General features: G+C 39.5%; 1 protein-coding gene and 1 long non-coding RNA gene across 3 annotated transcripts in view; both read right to left on the reverse strand.

Moving 5' to 3' along the window:
• LOC108250517 overlaps positions 1-4,262 on the reverse strand; it is an 11,197-nt gene extending 6,935 nt beyond the window's left edge. Inside the window, exon 1 of the long non-coding RNA XR_001809298.2 lies at positions 4,188-4,262. This is a non-coding gene — a long non-coding RNA (uncharacterized LOC108250517). The remainder of the gene's footprint in view (positions 1-4,187) is intronic.
• Positions 1-9,880, reverse strand: part of epha8 (eph receptor A8) — a 271,726-nt gene that overhangs the window by 241,304 nt on the left and 20,542 nt on the right. The gene's annotated exons all lie outside the window — the stretch shown is intronic.

Consider the following 9,880-nt stretch of genomic DNA (forward strand, 5'->3'; position numbering starts at 1 on the left):
GTTTCATTTGCTCCTCCTCAGTCTCTCTTTATCTCCTGGCCACACCTACACCTGTCCCCACTTTGTAATCACGTCACCTGTCTCCATTTACCTAATTATCCTCAGTCTTTAAAACCCGGTCATTGCCTTCCACACTCTGCTGGTCCATTGTCTAAGGTTTGTCTATTGTTTGATGTTTGTTTGTTGCTGTCTTGCTCCGTGTTTCCTGTATCTTGTTTCAGTTATGCTTTGTATTTAGTTTTTGTTTTTTGCTGCCTCGTCAGCTTTTGTTTTGTTTGTTTCTTTGTTTAATAAATTAGTTTTCTTTTAAGTCTGCAACCTGGGTTCATCTCCATCATCCACATCCTGACAGAATGGACCAGTCAACCACGAACCCAGCAGACTCCAGTGTTGGGGAGTACCTCTCTCCGAGGCAGAAGGACCAGATCCTGGCAGAGCTGTGGATGACGCACCCGCTCGCGTTCCTGGATGGTCCCGGTCCCTCTGCTGTGACTCCTCCCCGGACCTGTGGCCGCCGTCGCCAGAGAAGAACGCCGGCTGCGGCAATCTCCACTCCCTCACCAACTCCAACAGCCTCTCCGGTGGATCGGACATCCGCCACCACGGCTTCCCCTGTGGAGCGGACTGTCGCCTCTCCTCCTGCCTCTGAAAGGTTCGCTGACAGCGACACACCCCCAGCCTCTTCAGCCTGCCTTCTGGTTTCCCCCGATCTAAGCCACTCTTGCTGCCAGTGCAAGAGCTTCAGGACTTCCACTAACTGTTAACTGTTTTCCTTTTATTTATTTTTGTTACATGATCATGATTTTATTTTGTTAACCCTACTTCTCTAACAGAGATTGTGTATGTTAATGAAACTGCTATCTTGAGTGAATGCCCTTGTGCGTTTAAACAACTTATTAATCACATGATGTTCATGCTACAGAAAGTCCCCACCCACTCTCCTGTAACCTTTTAACTGTCAATAAAAGGCAGACAATGGGAAACTATTGTTGAAGAAGGAAGCTGCTGCATAGCAGAGAGGCTGTCTCCCCTTGCTGCAAGTAAAACTTCAGCCTGGCGTTGTGTCTGTTTATGTCTCTTCTCAGTTCCTCTTGTGTCTTAAACCTGACACAAACCCTTTGAGCAACCTGTTCCTCCCCTCGCCTGTGGTGGCGCTGCACCAAGAAATACTCAAAGAAACAACACAAAAACCTCTGAAGAAGACACTGAGCACAACTTTCTTCTTCTGGAAAAGTAAACAAAAATGGAGTGGCATCAAATTTTAGCAGTTTTAGTTTTTCTGTTTTGTTGTATGACGGCCTTTATCTCCTCTTCACTCCATGTCCGACCACGAGCCTATTCTCCCTGCTAGTGGTAGAAATACAGGTTTGTTTTAGTTGTATTTACCCAGAAGGCACTGTGCTATAGTCTGCTTCCTGCTTGCATTCACATATGCATTCGAACTGCACCAAAGTTCACTTCAACTGAACCTAGGTTTTTAGGCAGACTAGAGTTCGCTTTGTTGGTCCAGATCAGAAAGGAGGCGTATTCCCGCCTCCTCAAACGAACCGGACTTTCTGGGCAAACGAACTAGAGTTTGATTAAAGTGGACTAAACAGGGCTAGTGTGAATGCACCCTAAGATTGTTATAAAAATTAACTGCCACATTATCCTCCTTGACTTGTTTCACCACTTAATTCTCTCCTTACATCTTCCCACCTAATATTCTTTCTATCTAAACTGTGAGATGGTGCCATACCAAAAATCTGAATCCTTTCTGTCTTTGACTTCACATCTGCTGTTCCATTTATCACTCCTGCAATAAATATCACCATCTTCTTCTCTTCCTCTATCTTTCTTTCAACCATTCCCATAACTTTTTGGATTATTTGTTTCTCCCCTATCATAGATTTTTCACTCTATTTCTTTTGTTCAACCATTTTACATGCTTCTGTTAATTTCTGGAAAACCTTTGTTTTCTGTACAACTGTTTGCTGCTTCATCACTTCACAACCCCAAAAAGCAACACCATGTTCTCCTCGACAACTACAGCATTTTGGTTTAACTTCATCTCCACATTTACCATACTCACAATCTCCTCTTTCTTTCACACATTTTAGCAACATGCCCAAATTTCTGACAATTGAAATATCTCATTGGTTTTGGCAAAACCTCCCTAATACTAAACTTTATTAAGCCAAGGAAAACCTCCCTTGGTAATTTTGTTTCAAATTGTACCTTCAACGTTTTTAATTCTGCTTTCTCTGGACCTCTAGTCAGTCTTAAAGCTCCTTTAACTTTACTATGTCCTTGCTTTAAATTCTCAACCAGTTCTTTCATATTTAGATTTAAAGGGAGCAATGACTTCTCTTTTCACCTACCATTACCTTTAACTTTGCATACCCACACAATTTTCTTTACTTTTCCCACCTGAACTACCATATTACGATCAGATTTCCATCTCTCAGTATCTTAGCATATTTGATTTCTCCAATTTGTGTTTTAAGTGGGTTTGTTAACTTAAGTGAATTGATTTTCTTTACTCTCTCTTTTTCTTTAAATCTTACTACAACATTCATTTTTACACATTTTCTCTCTTCATTACCTTCACTATCAATTCCTTCAGTACTTTCCTCACCCCTCTTTTTCCTCTTCCTTCCACTAACTCACTGCTTCTTTTCACCTTTCCCCACCTGTTCCCACTCTTTCTCTTCATCCTGACCAACAGTCTCTTCCTCTTCACTACCATTCATCCTGCTCCATTCTCTTCTTTCTAATTCCATCGGTGCCATATTCTGGGTTTTTAGAGGAAGCCTGTAGGAGATGGTTACCAGACCTATACAGGCTTTCAAACGACTCTCCTACTAAAACCTCACTCACCAAATCCACCAATCAATCATGTAACCAATCTTTAATCGTTGCACCCAGTTCATCCGCCACTCCAATTTGTGTGCCTTACTCCTCCAGCCCCCAAAGTTTTGCTAGCCCAATTGGTCCTGGGCTCTTCTGAAGAGGCCAGCCCTGTCCTTCACCCATGGTGTCACCAGTGAGGAATGAGTGAAATGAAACCGGTTTTAAGGAACTGAGGGTCCATGGGAAATGATTTACAGCTGGGACATGACAAGGAACAGGTGAGGTGGGTGTGACAGACAGACGGGAGAATTACTGAGAAGAGGGCAGGTCAGGTGATTAGTGACACAGGAAAAACAAAGAACAGGATACAAAGAACCAAGGAGAAAAACTAAACAATATACCCTGAAATGAAAAACACAAAAATTCCAAAAATGAAAATAAATACAGAAAAGTAACACAAACTCAAATCATGAAAGGGAAGGCATATATTTGATAACTTCAAGGAACATTTAGCAACATATTCTACTTCTACAGTTACTGATAGCTGTAGCCCTAATTCTGACAGTTCAGTCAACACAGGAAACACTGGTATTTAATAACACATTATTGACCAGGACTGGAAGTAACTAATTACATCTACTAAAATAATCACATTTATTAGGGGTACTTCAGCTTTTATGACTATTTCTCAGAGTCTGTAATGTCATATGTACTACAGTGTGCATTGCATCATGTAATGTACTTTTTTACTTTTAAATTTACCATTGGGTACTGTGTACAGCTTGAATTATTATCTTAATCTGTCAGATGCATTTTGTATCCAATAACACTATTTGATAAGAAATGGGCCTATAATACCCATAAACACTGACAAACAAAAATAAATAAAGAACAAATATGCATCAGATCCAACTGAGCAGAACACAACAGTAGAAAGAAGAAACTTAACATTAAGATTTGGATAAACTGAAACCTTTAATTGAATGTTGCTATTTATAATGCATTAGACAGTAGTTAAAAAGTAACAGATTCTCAGAAGTGTGGGAACACTTTGTGCTATTATTTTAATGGAAATGAAAATACTTGTAATTTGGAAAAATTTAGGTAAAATTACTGCTCTTCTATATGAGTATATATTTTTAGGACTCTTGATAGCAGTATTCATAGCTAATATGAGGTGACAAATGAAGTCTACTATATAGATCTTTCCTAAAATAGAATAATTGCATCAGTGTACAGTTTCAAATAAACATGCATGCAGTGGAAAACCACACTTATTTGTACCAAGTATAAACTAACATCCCAAGTATTTATTAACACAGATTAATTGTGGAAATTGGTAACATTTTACTCACCACATTCCAAAATGGATCTGAAGGTTAGCTGCCCCTCATAACAAATGTACTTTTGATGATCTCTTTACTTCGCTTGTACTATCTGCATCCTTGGAGACAAGAAGAAAAAAAACTGTTCAAGTTACAGGAATAGTTCAAATGCAAATTCAATCATTTAGTCACTCATGCCAATGGTGGGGTAGGGTTTGTTTAATAGTCCACAAAATACTGCTTTAAGTTTTATGCTAAAAAAGCCCCCATGTGTTCCCCATAAATATCTAAGTGTCCTTGCTGTGCCAAGATATTTTGAAAAACATTACTAATTCAATCTTTTCAGCCTTAGTGTTTACAAGGATGAATGCAGCAGTTGCATTATCATAGTGCAATAGTTCACAATAGAAACAGTTGCAGCAATTTAGTAAGCTAAACAGCTACAAATTAAACTACAAAATTTAATAGCTAAACATTCTCATGGTTATTACATAACCTCTTTTGTTTTTGAATATGTTTGTTGTGTGTGGTACACCAAGCTAAACAAGGCTATCACACCAGCTGACCTAAAAACTACAACTCTTCTCAGAGCACTGTACCTGCCATCAGTCAAAATTAGGAGCTAATCTACTAATGAAAGAAATTAATGTTATTCTTCGGATGATAATTTCATGCAGATACCTTGCCTTAAATCCATAAACGATGGATGCAAGTGGCGGACAATGTCAGATACACAGAAGGGAACGTTAGCAACTGACTCACGTTAGCAACTGACTCACGTTAGCAACTGACTCACGTTAGCAACTACCTTTGTATGCAGTGTGTTCATCCTTCACAACAGCCTTCGCTAGTTGTCATTTTACCTAACTTTACACACATTAAGTAAGCCAAAAATCGTAAACTTACCTGCATTTTCCACTGAACGAAGTAAAACAAGTCTTGTGAAAGACACAGTCCTTCCTCAGACCGGCCGTTCATCCAGCCATGTGAGAGACTTAAAATGACAGCAGAAATGAAATTAAGGGAGCCATAGTGGGTGTGGATCCACTGTATTACTCAAATAGAATTTAAGTTAAATTTTCACCCCTCCTCCAGTGGCTGCTGGTGATAATTATAATCAAAACTGAATAAAAATGACTATTTTAGAGTAAAATAGAAGTAACTCTGGAAAAATTACTTTCTACATTATGCTGTGTAGTTGTGTGTTGTGTGACTTAGTGGCAAAAGTCTTATTTATTTGATAAAAGTCTTGCATTTATTTCCCAAACAAATAGAGCATAGCAGGGGAGAGCAAAAAACAAACTTTACCCTTCTATAATGCAACATGCAATAATAGATATGCTTTTTTCTCTTACCTAGAATTCTTTTCACACAGGAGACACAAAAGAACACATCATCATCACTGCCAGAGATCTAAAATTGTTATGGAAATTAAGCACAAAGATGTGCACTGTGCAACTTTTTGGATAATATCAGCACAAAATTCACTGAAGACAGCTCTTTTCCAACAAAGAAATAGCACTCCACAGTAAACAGTAAACACTCCGCAGTTTATCCTTCCCTAAAACCTCAAGATTAAGTTAGAAGGAGCGGGCTCTTCTGCTTTGATTGAGTTTACACTGGCCACCGCAACCCAGCACAATCCTTCATATCTTTTATTAGCAGGTGCTCCCAGGCTGGAGCATTGGACCTTGCTTTGTATAAGCCTGCAAGGCATCATGCTTCTTGCATGATGAAGGGTGGAGGATGCTGAGGGCCAGTGAGGCTTATCTGTTCCCAGGGGACAGAGGAGCGAACAGCCGCCTATACTGCTGCCCAGGCTTGCCCAGCTTCCCTAGGGACAGGCACAGAGGAGAGGCAGGAAGAGCTATTTTTAGTGCAGGTAAAGAGGAGAGGTGAGCAAGGGAGAAAAAAGGAAGGACAGTTGCAAACAAAGAAGGAAGTCTAAAACAGTGGTCTTCAATTAAAATTCAGCAAATCTTACTTAAAGAATTTTTCTCGAGAAATAGAGCCATGCTTGTTTTTTCACTCATATTGTATTTTCAGGCCATGAGCCAGGAGCTTCTCTCTGCAAAGAGAAGAAGAGGAAAAACTGCAATCCAGATGTGGGAATTACCATAAATGGAGGAAAAGTTGCACTGCCTAACATAAGTGACCATAAATGCTACAAAAGTTGTGCCACCAGAAATGAATGCTAGAAAAGCATAAATGCTAGAAAAGCTGCATCTCCTAAAATAAACTACTGTAAGAAAAAAAAATAATAATAATAATTCCCAGAAATTCCCAGAAAAAGCTGCCCTGCCTAAAATGAATTTCCGTTATTACTGGAGTTCTGTTTCACTTCAAACTCAAGTCCTGGGTTAGGATTAAGGGTTCTCCCTCAGTATCTGAGCTGTTCCTAGGACTGCACTCTTCTGAACAAAAATCTCCGAGGTTGTTCCTGGAAACTGTCGAAGCCACTCTTCCAGTTTGGGGGTCACAGCCCCAAGTACTCCGATGACCACCGATGCCTTGACTCTCCACAACTTCTCTATTTCTTCTTTCAGACCTTGGATTTTCTCATGTATCATGCGCCTTCTTCCTTATTTTACAGTCACTTTGGATTGCTACAACTATCAACACTACCTTTTTCTGTAGTTTGCTGTCCACCACAATGTCTGGTTGATTAGCTATTACCTGTCAGTCAGTCTGGATTTAGAAGTCTTACAGTATCTTGGCTTTGCCATTCTACAACTGACAGTGTAATGGATACAGGTTCTTTTTCTCTAGGAGAATGCTGTGGTCAAAAGTTAAATCCTGTCGTCATGGAGCATGATCATTGTGTGATGACTATCTCCCAAGCACTTCTCCAGTATTTCTCAGTCTCAGCATTGGGTGGATCTCCTTTATGGTATTCCCCAGCCACTAAGAGTACACTCTGGATGATTTGCTGGAGAATACTGTTTATTCTCCTGGTTTCTGCTTCATAAGTATACCTCTTCAAGCAAGTATTTAGAGGTCTTTCTTTGTGGTGGGTCTTCATTGCAAGTTCAAGTTCAAGGACAAAAGTCTATTATAATGTGTAAAAGTAAGTTGTACAGATAGATGTGTGTTTTTCTTATCTGTTCAGTCTGTGAAGGAGGCATTCAAGTAAGATTTTCAATGTCAAGACAGTAGAAGATACACAGTCTACAAGTACAGTAATATTTAGCTAAATAAGTTATATTAGCCAAGTGACGAGCATGAGTTATCACATTGTATATTTACATGTGAACATCAGTTGTGCACATTGTGAACTTTACATTAGAGCCTGGTATGAGTTAATCACCCTGACAGCACTTTGGTAAAAACTGTCCCTGAATCTGGTGGTGCATGAGGAAGTTTCCTGCCAGAATGCAGGAAGGAGAAGAGTGGCTGTGCAAGGCGTTTACAATCTTTCATGATTATCTTTGTTTTTTCTAAGACAGTGGGAGGTGTAAATGTCCTGTATTTCTGGGAGAGGTGACCCAATGGCACTCTGAAAGGTTTTTAGCTTGGACTTTGTTCTTGCCATTCAAGTAATTCTTCAGGACCTGACTTACTTTCTGTAGATGACAGTGTCCTTGATGAGGTGCTTGACAGTGTCTACAGTAAAAAGTTGTACAATAAAAAGTTGTGACTTGTTGATTGACCTGCTGCTGCAGAAGTTCAACAAAGTGTTTCTCAGCTTATTGATTTATGGAAGAGAAAGTTCACTCAGAGGTTAGCTGGCCTGAACTGAGAAGGAGAGAGCCAGACCAAAAAAGGGTTGGGAGTCAAGACAACAATGATATTTTATCAATACTCAACCTGCAGTCCAACACAGAGGAGCCTCAGGTATTTCTAAAACAGTCAAGCTCTCACCCTAATCTTTAATAAATTAATGTACTTATATTCATTTTATAAGTTTACTCACTCCATCCACAGGCCCCACACTGTCAGCTTGTTTTAGTTCTCACACTGCATGTATGTCTCTGTTTCACCCTGATTAACTTTAATCATTTTCATCACTTCAGTGAACTGACATTTTACATAAAAAGCTCTTACCATCCCTTGCTTATGCCTAATGATGAACAGTGATAATTACTGTCAGTCAGTGTCTAACACCATGGCCACATTACTGTTCCTTGCTTAAAGTCTGCAAACTCAATCACAAATAAGGAGACTGTAATTTCCATGTGAAGATATGATAAAACATTAAATCCAAACAGGCATTCAGGTGAGTCTGAAGTGGTCATGCCTGTGATCTAACGTTTACTGTGTCACAGTAAAGGGTACACTTGTTCAAGAGAGCAGTATTTCCCTGCTTAGATAAATATATACTTTATTGATCCCAGAGGGCCATTCAAATTCTATATAAGTCTACAGAATGCAAGTTTTCCTTTAACCCTCCTACTGTGTTCTAGTCAAATTTGAACTCTTTCCTCTGAAAAAAATGTATATCCTTACATTCGATTTACATGAATCTTTATCTTCACACAACTCATAGATCTAGATAAAAAAAAATATTATTATTAGATTTTTTATTAACATTTTTAATGAAACAATTCAACTTTGTCACATTCTTAGTGTTTGTGTTTGAAAATGGCCAATCATTAGAAATGAAATTGTATGATATGGACTTGCAGTGATATTAGGGGGAAAAAATTGACTTCAGCAAATGAACATTAATCACCCTCATCCTATGATAGATTAGTATTTGAGGGAACATGCAATCACACACATCTACGCATACACAAAGCTACACACCTTGCTCCATTTTTTAGTTTTCATGGCAACAAACATTGGAATCTGTCCTTAAGAGCACCTTTCTCTCATGGGAAACACCTGTTGGATTTGTCACAAACGATCACAACCACTGGCTAAATCCTACTTTTTAAAGAACTTTTCACATAGCCTTGGTATAATGATGTTTATTAAGGCCCTGCTTGCTGAGTTTATACTGTGGCAGCAAAATAACTAACAATATACTATTGGCAGGGCTCTAATTATATCTTGGATCATCACACTTGTAACAAGGAGAGAAGAAAGGCGAAAGAATAGGAGCTTGAAGGGTGTGACCACCATTTGCCTCACGCAGTGCAGCAGATCTCCTTCACATAGAGCTGATCAGGTTGTTGATTGTGGCCTGGGGAATGCCGGTCCACTCCTCTTCAATGGCTGTGCAAAGTTGCTAAATACTGTCTGGAACTGGAACACGCAGTCATATACGCCCATCCAGAGCATCCCAAACATGCTCAACAAGTGACATGTCTAATGAGTATGCTGGCCATGCAAGAACTGGGCTGTTTTCAGCTTCCAGGAATTGTGTACAGATCCTTGCAACATTGGGCCGTGTATTGCCAGGCTGCAGGTGGCTTGTCTCAGAAGATCTTGGAAGTGAAAATGCTGGATGTGGAGGTCCTAAACTGGTGTGGTTCCACATGATCTGTGGTTGTGAGTCCAGCTTGATGTACTGCTAATTTCTCTGAAACACCTTTAGACATGGCTTATGGTAGAGAAATGAACATTCAGTTGATGGGCAACAGCTGTGGTGGACATTCTTGAAGTCATCATGCCAACTGCATGCTTCCCCAAATTTGTAGGTAGGTAGGTAGGTACATTTATTTATATAGCACTTTTCAGCACGAGGCGACTCAAAGTGCTTTACAACACAAGAACAAAATTACAGACAGAGTTACAGAACATGACAAGATAACTAAGCTAAAACACGACAATGCTAACAA

The sequence above is a fragment of the Kryptolebias marmoratus genome, linkage group LG4 (genome assembly GCF_001649575.2).
Source record: "Kryptolebias marmoratus isolate JLee-2015 linkage group LG4, ASM164957v2, whole genome shotgun sequence".
NCBI classification, from domain to species: domain Eukaryota; kingdom Metazoa; phylum Chordata; class Actinopteri; order Cyprinodontiformes; family Rivulidae; genus Kryptolebias; species Kryptolebias marmoratus.